Below are 12,446 nucleotides of genomic sequence, written 5' to 3' on the forward strand. Positions count from 1 at the left end.
TATGTCTCCCATAACCTGGGCAAGACCTACTCTAGAGTAGACTTTGACAACCTGTTTCCACAGACATATGCATATTAGCTATAGATCACCGATCGAGATCACGCGAAGAGATCATACTGACATCTGAATCGAAGCTTACCTTCTTAGAAGCCTTTTGTAAGTCTGCTCTAGAGCAGGTCTTGCCAAGGCAATCCGCCGCCAATCTAATTTCTGCCTAGAGAAACTAGACCTATTAGTATGCACGATGCAGTTATTTTTTGTATGCACGATCACGTATGCACGAACATCGATTTTTTGTTAATCATGCACATACCGAACTAGCTTACCCTGTATCGTAAGCGTTCTCTCGTTCCTTTCATCAACTCAGGTGGTCCATCCATGATTCCTGGCAGAAAGCGTATAATGACAGCTCTACGCCTATCAACTCGATTGTATACTGCGTAGCCCCTCCCACGGGCGGTACCTGATCATGATTGACGGGTTTATCAAACCGTTGGTCTCTAGAGCCTTTGTCTACTGCTTACATTTGCATGAACTGAACGGGGGCATCAATCTTAATTAATGAAGATACATGTTCAAGAGCTTCTCCTAGTACCAAATGATTCCACTGCCAATGGATAGAAGACAACTCCAGTTGCGATGACATTGGTTTCATAGCGATGGTCCTTGATTATTTCCCCAGATTCAGCATCAGCTCCCGCATGGAATGACTTGCTATTTCACATAAGCGTCTCCAAAAGAATTCTTGACTGTGACTTAATTGAAAAAGCAGGTTTCCCCTGATTGAAGTCATGATGCTATACATCTCTTGGACGGTCTCCGCAATTAGCGGAGCAACGTTGTTTACGACGAACTCCCTGGGTACTATTAGATTTCATTATTATTATTATTATCATTATTGTTATTATATATGTATATCTTGTTTTCTTGTGACATTAGCACAGTGACTCACCGCCATCACCTATACACCCGTTACAAATCAACATGTAATGATATAAATAGCAGGATCTTCTAATATTCTCATACTGATGCCAGCTGCTGATGGCGTATTGCATTATATGTTAATTTAGATGTAAACGTTTTCACCTTGCAGGCGTCCGGAATGAGGTTGCAAGCTAGAATGAATATGATTATTCTCACAAATAGCTTAGACAGTCGTCTATTATGACTATGAGGCAAGTACTGGCTCGTAAATCGACGTAAGTAGCACGTAAATAAACGTAAATTACGAAGACACGTAATTTACCGTAATTTACGATCCTCGTAATTTACGATCCTCGTAATTTAGCGTAATTTACGATCCTCGTAATTTACGATACTCGTAATTTAGCGTAATTTACTATCCTCGTAATTTACGCCTCAAAGTGCATGCGCAAAACTACACTTCAAACGTAAAATACGACCTAGGATCGTAAATTACGCAAGATTTACGTGTCTTCGTATTTTACGTCTATTTACGCCCTATCTAGATACGCTGATTTACGCAACATCGCTAGGTCATAATGACACGTGCACTGTGCATGATTACACAGTGTAATCGCACAGTGCACGTGTCATTATGACCTAGCGATGTTGCGTAAATCAGTGTATCTAGATAGGGCGTAAATAGACGTAAAATACGAAGACACGTAAATCTTGCGTAATTTACGATCTTCGTAATTTACGTGGCAAAGTGCATGCGCAAAGGTCACTACAGACGTAAAATACGACCCAGGATCGTAAATTACGAAAATATTACGTGTCTTCGTATTTTACGTCGATTTACGTGCTATTTACGTCGATTTACGAGCGTGCGGGCCAGTAGTGCGAATACCTGAGTCGGATAATTGAATGCCTGAATGGGATAACTGAACACCCAATTCGAATAACTGATTACCTGAATCGGATAATTGAACGCAAAATACTCTAGTTGTCTTCAATTTTTCGTTCACGCTTCAATTGTCTCACTCGTTTATTAGCTGATATAGGCGCGTAACAATGGTCGCGTAGTCATGTGATAATGGTTGCGTCACAATAATTTCTGTCAAAGTAACGCGTGGAAACTCAAAAAACAGACTTTTCTCTTCTTTTAGCTTTTCCTTTCCATCCCGTTTGTCACGTATCAGTCTCCTTTGCTCTTTAGTCGCGTAAGGGTGTAAAATCGAGAGTCGTTTCACTCTTCTCGCCAAGAAATTACAATTAAGTCGACCCCTCGAAAAGGGCCCTTACTTCAATTTTCGCGCATATGTTACGGAGTCAAAATTGCATTCATCTGGCATCGTCGTTTTGTTGATCCGTCTTTCCGTTTTGCCGTAAATCCATATGACAAGTGCTGACGTACGCATATAAATATATAAATATATAAATATATAAATATATAAATATATAAATATATAAATATATAAATAAAATATATCTCGAGCTCAATTGACATGACAAGAGAGAGGCTCGCTTCGTTCGCCAATAATATATCTCGAGCTCAATTGACATGACAAGAGAGAGGCTCGCTTCGCTCACCAAATATACAAGTAAATGCTCGGTTAGCATTGTGTTTGGCGAGCGATGGTGTTCTATCTTTACCTATTGAGTGATAATTTGTGTAACAATGGTTGCTTTATGTGGCAATAGTTTCTGTCAAACAAACGCGGGAACTAAGGAAACAGACTTTCAGTTGCTCTTCTATAGTATTTGGCGTTCAATTATCCGAATTGGGCGTTCAATTATCCAAATTGGGCGTTCAATTATCCGTTCCTTACGGCTGTTGTGCAATATCATGGAAAACTGAATAACTTACATAGTCTGCGGTTGGGCAGCTGCTCAAATATCATCATTCATCAGCTGTCTAGACGCAATAATTTGTAATTAATCTTGACTTTAGCGTGAATTTTTAGCTTGTGTTGTACGATATTTTTCTTTGCACTAATCTTGGTGTCCCACGTTTCCGCGGAGGTCTAACTAGACTGTTGTGAGCGAACTAAATCTACATATCTAGGAAACCTACAACAACGGTTTTATCCCGTCAATCGTGGTTTAATTCGCATATTTTGTAAACCGAGCGTCCTGCGTGATACCATGCAACAGTCCATCATGCGTCTTAGCAGGTTTTTAGCTAATCATGAGCTCGAATTTCACTACTTCGCCTTCTCACCTTTCTTGAATCAATCATTTATTGGTCAGCTGAAACGTGAGTGAGCATCATAGAAAGACGTCATGAAAGAAATGTGCGCCGTTTTGACTTTACGTATCAGACTGAAACAATTATTTCTATAAATTTAGTACTTCTAGGACAGAACATCGGATAATTGAATACCTGAGTCGGATAATTGAATGCCCGAATCGGATAATTGATTGCCTGAATCGGATAATTGAACGCAAAATACTATAATCGTCTTCAATTTTTCGTTCACGCTTCAATCGTCTCACTCGTTTACTAAGATAGTCGCGTAACAATGGTCACGTAGTCACGTGATAATGGTTGCGTCACAATAATTTCTGTCAAAGTAACGCGCGGAAACTCAAAAAACAGACTTTTCTCTTCTTTTAGCTTTTCCTTTCCATCCCGTTTGTCACGAATCAGTCTCCTTTGCTCTTTAGTCGCGTAAGGGAGCAAAATCGAGAGTCGTTTTACTCTTCCCGCCAAAAAATTACAATTAAGTCGACCCCTCGAAAAGGGTCCCTTGCTTCAATTTTAGCGCATATGTTACGGAGTCAAAATTGCATTCATCTGGCATCGTCGTTTTGTCGATCCGCCTTTCTGTTTTGCCGTAAATCCATATGACAAGTGCTGACGTACGCATATAAATATATAAATATATAAATATATAAATATATATAAAAAATATATCTCGAGCTCAATTGACATGACAAGAGAGAGGCTCGCTTTGCTCGCCAACTAGTAAATGCTCGGTTAGCATTGTGTTTGGCGAGCGATGGTGTTCGGTCTTTACCTATTCGCGTAACAATGTTTGCGTTACGTATAGCAATAGTTTATGTCAAACAAACGCGTTGACTCAGGAAACAGACTTTCAGTTGCTCTTCTCTAGTATTTTGCGTTCAATTATCCGAATTCGATGTTCAATTATCCAATTCAGACGTTCAATTATCCGTTGCTTACGGCTGTTGTGCAATATCATGGAAACTGAATAACTTCCATAGTCTGCGGTTGGGCAGACGCTCAAATATCATCATTCATCAGCTGTCTAGACGCAATAATTTGTAATTAAACTTGACTTTAGCGTGAATATTTAGTGTGTGTTGTACGATAATTTCCTTTGCACTAATCTTGGTGTCCCACGTTCCGCAGAAGTCTAGCTAAGCTGTTGTGAGCGAACTAAATTTACATATCTAGGAAGCCTACAACAACGTCTTGATCCGTCAATCGTGGTGTAATCCGCATACTTTGTAAACCGCGCGTCATACATGATACCATGCAACAGTCCATCATGCGTCTTAGCAGGATTTAGCTATATATCAAGAGCTCGAATTTTACTACTTCGCCTTCCCACCTTTCTTGAATCAATTATTTATTGTTCAGCTGAAACGTGACTGAGCATCATAGAAAAACGTCATGAAAGAAATGTGCGCGGTTTCGACTTTACGTATCAGACTAAAACAATTATTTCTATAAATTTGGTACTTACAAGACAGAACATCGGATAATTGAATGCCCGAATCGGATAACTGAACGCCCAATTCGGATAATTGTTGCCTGAATCAGATAATTGAACGCAAATACTATAGTTGTCTTTAATTCTTCGTTTACGCTTCAATCGTCTCACTCGTTTACTAAGATAGTCGCGTAACAAAGGTCGCATAGTCACGTGATAATGGTTGCGTCGCAATAATTTCTGTCAAAGTAACGCGCGGAAACTCAAAAAACAGACTTTTCTTTTCTTTTAGCTTTTTCTTTTCATTCAGTTTGTCACGTATCAGTCTCTTTTGCTCTTTAGTCGCGTAAGGGAGCAAAATCGAGAGTCGTTTGACTCTTATCGCCAACAAATTACAATTGAGTCGACCCTCAAAAAGGGTCCCTTGTTTCAATTTTTAGCGCATATGTTACGGAGTCAAAATTGCATTCATCTGACATCGTCGTTTTGTCGATCCATCTATCCGTTTTGCCGTAAATCCATATGACAAGTGCTGACGTACGTATATAAATATATAAATATACTAGTAAATGATCGGTTAGCATTGTGTTTGGCGAGAGATGATGTTCTGTCTTTACCTATTCGCGTAAAAATGGTAACGTTACGTATAGCAATAGCTTTTGTCAAACAAACGCGAAGACTCAGGAAACAGTCTTTCAGATGCTCTTCTATAGTATTTGGCGTTCAATTATCCGAATCCGGTATTCAATTATCCGAACTCGGCGTTCAATTAACCGATTCAGGCGTTCAATTATCCGTTGCTTATGGCTGTTGTGCAATATCATGAAAAACTGAATAACTTACAAGTCTGCGGTTGTGCAGCTGCTCAAATATCATCATTCAGCAGCTGTCTAGACGCAATAATTTGTAATTAATCTTGACTTTAGCGTGAATTTTTAGCGTGTGTTGTAGGATAATTTCCTTTGCACTAATCTTGGTGTCCCACGTTTCCACGAAGGTCCAGCTGAGCTGTTGTGAGCGAAATAAATCTACATATCTAGGAAGCCTACAACAACGCCTTGATCCATCAATCGTGTAATCCGCATACTTTGTAAATCGCGCGTCTTGCGTGATAACATGCATGCAACAGTCCATCATGCGTCGCAGCGGGTATTTAGCTAATCAAGAGCTCGAATTTCACTACTTTGCCTTTCCACCTTTCTTGAATCAATCATTTATTGTTCAGCTGAAATGTGTGTGAGCATCAAAAGACGTCATGAAAGAAATGTGCGACTAAAATAATTATTTCTATATTTCTTACTTCTAATTAGGACAGAACATCGGATAATTGAATGCCCAAATCGGATAACTGAACGCTCAATTCGGATAATTGCTTGCCTGAATCGGGTAACTAAATGCCGAGTTCGAATATTTGAACGCAGAATACTATAGTTGTCTTCAATTCTTCGTTCACGCTTCAATCGTCTCACTCGTTTATTAGCTGAGATGGTTACGTAACAATGATCGCATAGTCACGTGACGATGGTTGCGTAGCAATAATTTCTATCAAAGTAACGCGCGGAAACTCAAAAAACAGACTTTTCTCTTCTTTTAGCTTTTCCTTTTCATTCCGTTTGTCACGCATCAGTCTCCTTTGCTCTTTAGTCGCGCAGGGGAGCAAAATCGACAGTCGTTTGACTCTTCTCGCCAACAAATTACAATTGAGTCGATCCCTCGAAAGGAGTCCCTTGCTTCAATTTTTAGCGCCTATGTTACGGAGTCAAAAGTGCATTCATCTGGCATCGTCGTTTTGTCGATTTGTCTTTCTGTTTTGCCGTAAATCCATATGACAAGTGGTGACGTACGCATATAAATATATAAATATATAAATATAATATATCTCAAGCTCAATTGACATGACAAGAGAGAGGCTCGCTTCGCTCGCCAATTACACTAGTAAATGCTCGGTTAGCATTGTGTTTGGCGAGCGATGGTGTTCTATCTTTACCTATTGAGTGATAATTCGTGTAACAATGGTTGCGTTACGTGGCAATAGTTTCTGTCAAACAAACGCGGGAACTAAGGAAACAAACTTTCAGTTGCTCTTCTATAGTATTTGGCGTTCAATTATCCGAATTGGGCGTTCAATTATCCAAATTGGGCGTTCAATTATCCGTTCCTTACGGCTGTTGTGCAATATCATGGAAAACTGAATAACTTACATAGTCTGCGGTTGGGCAGCTGCTCAAATATCATCATTCATCAGCTGTCTAGACGCAATAATTTGTAATTAATCTTGACTTTAGCGTGAATTTTTAGCTTGTGTTGTACGATATTTTTCTTTGCACTAATCTTGGTGTCCCACGTTTCCGCGGAGGTCTAACTAGACTGTTGTGAGCGAACTAAATCTACATATCTAGGAAACCTACAACAACGGTTTTATCCCGTCAATCGTGGTGTAATTCGCATATTTTGTAAACCGAGCGTCCTGCGTGATACCATGCAACAGTCCATCATGCGTCTTAGCAGGTTTTTAGCTAATCAAGAGCTCGAATTTCACTACTTCGCCTTCTCACCTTTCTTGAATCAATCATTTATTGGTCAGCTGAAACGTGAGTGAGCATCATAGAAAGACGTCATGAAAGAAATGTGCGCCGTTTTGACTTTACGTATCAGACTGAAACAATTATTTCTATAAATTTAGTACTTCTAAGACAGAACATCGGATAATTGAATACCTGAGTCGGATAATTGAATGCCCGAATCGAATAACTGAACGCCCAAATCGGATAATTGATTGCCTGAATCGGATAATTGAACGCAAAATACTATAATCGTCTTCAATTTTTCGTTCACTCGTTTATTAGCTGAGATAGTTACGTAACAATGATCGCATAGTCACGTGACAATGGTTGCGTAGCAATAATTTCTATCAAAGTAACGCGCGGAAACTCAAAAAACAGACTTTTCTCTTCTTTTAGCTTTTCCTTTCCATCCCGTTTGTCACGAATCAGTCTCCTTTGCTCTTTAGTCGCGTAAGGGAGCAAAATCGAGAGTCGTTTTACTCTTCTCGCCAAGAAATTACAATTAAGTCGACCCCTCGAAAAGGGTCCCTTGTTTCAATTTTAGCGCATATGTTACGGAGTCAAAATTGCATTCATCTGGCATCGTCGTTTTGTCGATCCGCCTTTCCGTTTTGCCGTAAATCCATATGACAAGTGCTGACGTACGCATATAAATATATAAATATGTAAATATATAAATATACTAGTAAATGCTCGGTTAGCATTGTGTTTGGCGAGCCATGGTGTTCTGTCTTTACCTATTCGCGTAACAATGGTTGCGTTATGAAGCAGTAGTTTCTGTCAAACAAACGCGGGAACTCAGGAAACAGACTTTCAGTTGCTCTTCTATAGTATTTCTCCTTCAATTATTCGAATACGGTGTTCAATTATCTGAACTCGGAGTTCAATTATCCGTTGCTTACGGCTGTTGTGCAATATCATGAAAACTGAATAACTTACATAGTCTGCGGTTGGGCAGCTGCTCAAATATCATCATTCATCAGCTGTCTAGACGCAATAATTTGTAATTAATCTTGACGTTAGCGTGAATTTTTAGCGTGTGTTGTACGATAATTTCCTTTGCACTAATCTTGGTGTCCCACGTTTTCGCGGAGGTCTAACTGTTGTGAGCGAACTAAATCTACATATCTAGGAAGCCTACAACAACGCCTTGCTCCGTCAATCGTAGTGTAATCCGCATACTTTGTAAACTGCGCGTCCTGCGTGCATAATACCATGCAACAGTTCATCATGCATCGTAGCGGGTTTTAGCTAATCAAGAGCTCGAATTTCACTACTTCGCCTTCCCACCTTTCTTGAATCAATCATCTAGTGTTCAGCTGAAACGTGAGTGAGCATCTTATAAAGACGTCATGAAAGAAATGTGCGACTAAAATAATTATTTCTATATTTGGTACTTCTAATTAAAACAGAACATCGGATAATTGAATGTCAGATAATTGAATGCCTGAATCTGATAACTGAACGCCCAATTCGGATAATTGCTGGCCTGAATCCGTTAACTGAACGCTGAGTTCGGATAATTGAACGCCAAATACTCTAGTTGTCTTCAATTCTTCGTTCACGCTTCAATCGTCTCACTCGTTTACTGAGATAGTCGCGTAACAATGATCGCATAGTCACGTGACAATGGTTGCGAAGCAATAATTTCTATCAAAGTAACGCGCGGAAACTCAAAAAACAGACTTTTCTCTTCTTTTAGCTTTATCTTTCCATTCCATTTGTCACGTATCAGTCTCTTTTTCTCTTTAGTCGCGTAAGGGAGCAAAATCGAGAGTCGTTTCACTCGTCTCGCCACGAAATTACAATTGAGTCGACCCCTCGAAAGGGGACACGTTATTCAATTTTTAGCGCATATGTTACGGAGTCAAAATTGCATTCATCTGGCATCGTCGCTTTGTCGATCCGTCTTTCCGTTTAGCCGTAAATCTATATGACAAGTGCTGACGTACGCATATAAATATATAAATATATAAATAAAATATATCTCGAGCTCAATTGACATGACAAGAGAGAGGCTCGCTTCGCTCGCCAATAAACTAGTAAATGCTCGGTTAGCATTGTGTTTGGCGAGCGATGGTGTTCCGTCTTTACCTATTCGCGTAACAATGGTTGCGTTACGTAGCAATAGTTTCTGTCAAACAAACGCGTTGACTCAGGAAACAGACTTTCATTTGCTCTTCTATAGTATTTTGCGTTCGATTATCCGAATCTGGTGTTCAATTATCCAAATCCGGTGTTCAGTTATCCTATTCATGCGTTCAATTATCCGATTCATGCGTTCAATTATCCGTTGCTTACCGCTGTTGTGCAATATCATGGAAAACTGAATAACTTACATAGTCTGCGGTTGGGCAGCTGCTCAAATATCATCATTCATCAGCTGTATAGACGCAATAATTTGTAGACTTTTAGTTGCTCTTTTATAGTATTTTGCGTTCAGTTATACGAATCCGTAGGTCAATTATCCGAATTGGGCGTTCATTTACCCTTTGCCAGGGGCTGCTGTGCAATATCATGTAAAGCTGAATAACTTACACAGTCTGCGGTTGGGCAGCTGCTTAGACATCATCATTCATCAGCTGTCTAGTCGCAATAATTTTGTAATTAATCTTGACTTTAGTGTAAATATTTAGTATATGTTGTACGATAATTTCTTTTGCACTAATCTTGGTGTCCCACGTTTCCGCGGATGTCTAACTAAGCTGTTGTGAGTGAACTAAATCTACATATCTAGGAAGCCTACAACAACGCCTTGCTCCGTCAATCGTGGTGTAATCCGCACACTTTGTAAACAGCGCGTCCTGCGTGATACCATGCAACAGTCCATCATGCGTTGTAGCAGGTTCCTAGCTAATCAAGAGCTCGAATTTTACTGCTTCGCCTTCTCACCTTTCTTGAATCAATCATTTATTGTTCAGCTGAAACGTGAGTGAGCATCATAGAAAGACGTCATGAAAGAAATGTGCGCGGTTTTGACTTTACGTATCAGACTGAAACAATTATTTCTATAAATTTAGTACTTATAAGACAGAACATCGGATAATTGAATACCTGAGTCGGATAATTGAATGCCTGAATGGGATAACTGAACGCCCAATTCGGATAACTGATTGCCTGAATCGGATAATTGAACGCAAAATACTCTAGTTGTCTTCAATTTTTCGTTCACGCTTCAATTGTCTCACTCGTTTATTAGCTGAGATAGGCGCGTAACAATGGTCGCGTAGTCACGTGATAATGGTTGCGTCACAATAATTTCTGTCAAAGTAACGCGCGGAAACTCAAAAAACAGACTTTTCCCTTCTTTTAGCTTTTTTCTTTCCATTCCGTTTGTCACGTATCAGTCTCCTTTGCTCTTTAGTCGCATAAGGGAGCAAAATCGAGAGTCGTTTTACTCTTATCGCCACGAAATTACAATCGAGTTGACCCCTCGAAAGGGGACACGTTATTCAATTTTCGCGCATATGTTACGGAGTCAAAATTGCATTCATCTGGCATCGTCGTTTTGTCGATCCGCCTTTCCGTTTTGCCGTAAATCTATATGACAAGTGCTGACGTACGCATATAAATATATAAATATATAAATATATAAATATATAAATATATAAATAAAATATATCTCGAGCTCAATTGACATGACAAGAGAGAGGCTCGCTTCGCTCGCCAATAAACTAGTAAATGCTCGGTTAGCATTGTGTTGGCGAGCGATGGTGTTCTGTCTTTACCAATTCGCGTACCAATGGTTGCGTTACTTAGCAATAGTTTTTGTCAAACAATCCCGGGAACTCAGGAAACAGACTTTCAGTTGCTCTTCTAAAGTATTTTGCGTTCAATTAACCGATTCAGGCGTTCAATTATCCGTTGCTTACGGCTGTTGTGCAACTAAATAACTTACATAGTCTGCGGTTGGGCAGCTGCTCAAATATCATCATTCATCAGCTGTATAGACTCAATAATTTGTAATTAATCTCTACTTTAGCGTGAATTTTTAGCGTGTGTTGTAGGATAATTTCCTTTGCACTAATCTTGGTGTCCCACGTTTCCGCGGAGGTCTAACTAAGCTGTTGTGAGCGAACTAAATCTACATATCTAGGAAGCCTACAACAACGCCTTGCTCCGTCAATCTTGGTGTAATCCGCATACTTTGTAAATCGCGCGTCTTGCGTGATACCATGCAACAGTCCATCATGCGTCGCAGCTGGTTTTTAGCTAATCAAGAGCTCGAATTTCACTACTTCGCCTTCCCACCTTTCTTGAATTACAAATTATTGAGATTAATCAATCATTTATTGTTCAGCTGAAACGTGAGTGAGCATCATAGAAAGACGTCATGAATGAAATGTGCGACTAAAATAATTATTTCTATATTTGGTACTTCTATTTAGGACAGAACATCGGATAATTGAAAGCCGGAATCGGATAACTGAACGCCCAATTCGGATAATTGCTTGCCTGAATCGGGTAACTGAACGACGAGTTCGGATAATCGAACGCAAAATACTATAGTTGTCTTCAATTCTTCGTTCACGCTTCAATCGTCTCACTTGATTACTGAGATAGTCGCGTAACAATGGTCGTGTAGTCACGTGATAATAGTTGCGTAGCAATAATTTCTATCAAAGTAACGCGCGGAAACTCAAGAAAAACAGACTTTTCTCTTTTTTTAGCTTTTCCTTTTTATTACGTTTGTCACGAATCAGTCTCCTTTGCTCTTTAGTCGAGTAAGGGAGCAAAATCGAGAGTCGTTTGTCTCTTTTCGCCAACAAATTACAATTGAGTCGACCCCTCGAAAGGAGTCCCTTGCTTCAATTCTTAGCGCAAATGTTATGGAATCAAAATTGCATTCATCTGGCATCGTCGTTTTGTCGATTTGTCTTTCTGCTTTGCCGTAAATCCATATGACAAGTGCTGACGCACGTTTACACGTATATATATATATATATATATATATATATATATATATATATATATATATATATATATATATATATATATATATATATATATATATATATATATATATATATATATATGAATATATAAATATATAGAATTTTAAAAACTTTTTCTCTGAAAAAAGAAATAGATGTAGGAATTGTATAAAAAGTAACAGAAACAAGATCTATAGATAATATGAACCAAAGCAAGACATCATTAGTGAATCCTTCCAACCCCACATTCCCTACATTTTCCTTTTTGGGTGTTAGGAGGAGGAGGAGGAGGAGGAGGAGGAGGAGAAGAAGGAGAAGAAGCAGAAGAAGAAGAAAGAAGACAAAATCCAGCGAAAACTCCG

The 12,446-nt window shown here is 39.2% G+C and overlaps 1 long non-coding RNA gene across 1 annotated transcript; it reads right to left on the reverse strand.

Annotated features, from left to right (window-relative positions):
- Positions 1-326: 326 nt before the first annotated feature.
- LOC134186231 (uncharacterized) lies at positions 327-3,347 on the reverse strand. The gene is made up of 3 exons (XR_009970933.1): positions 3,290-3,347; positions 3,128-3,228; positions 327-385 (listed from the first exon to the last, which is right to left on the reverse strand). It is a non-coding gene; the product is annotated as an uncharacterized LOC134186231 (long non-coding RNA).
- Positions 3,348-12,446: the final 9,099 nt, after the last annotated feature.

This window comes from Corticium candelabrum, chromosome 10 (genome assembly GCF_963422355.1).
Source record: "Corticium candelabrum chromosome 10, ooCorCand1.1, whole genome shotgun sequence".
Taxonomy (NCBI): Eukaryota; Metazoa; Porifera; class Homoscleromorpha; order Homosclerophorida; family Plakinidae; genus Corticium; species Corticium candelabrum.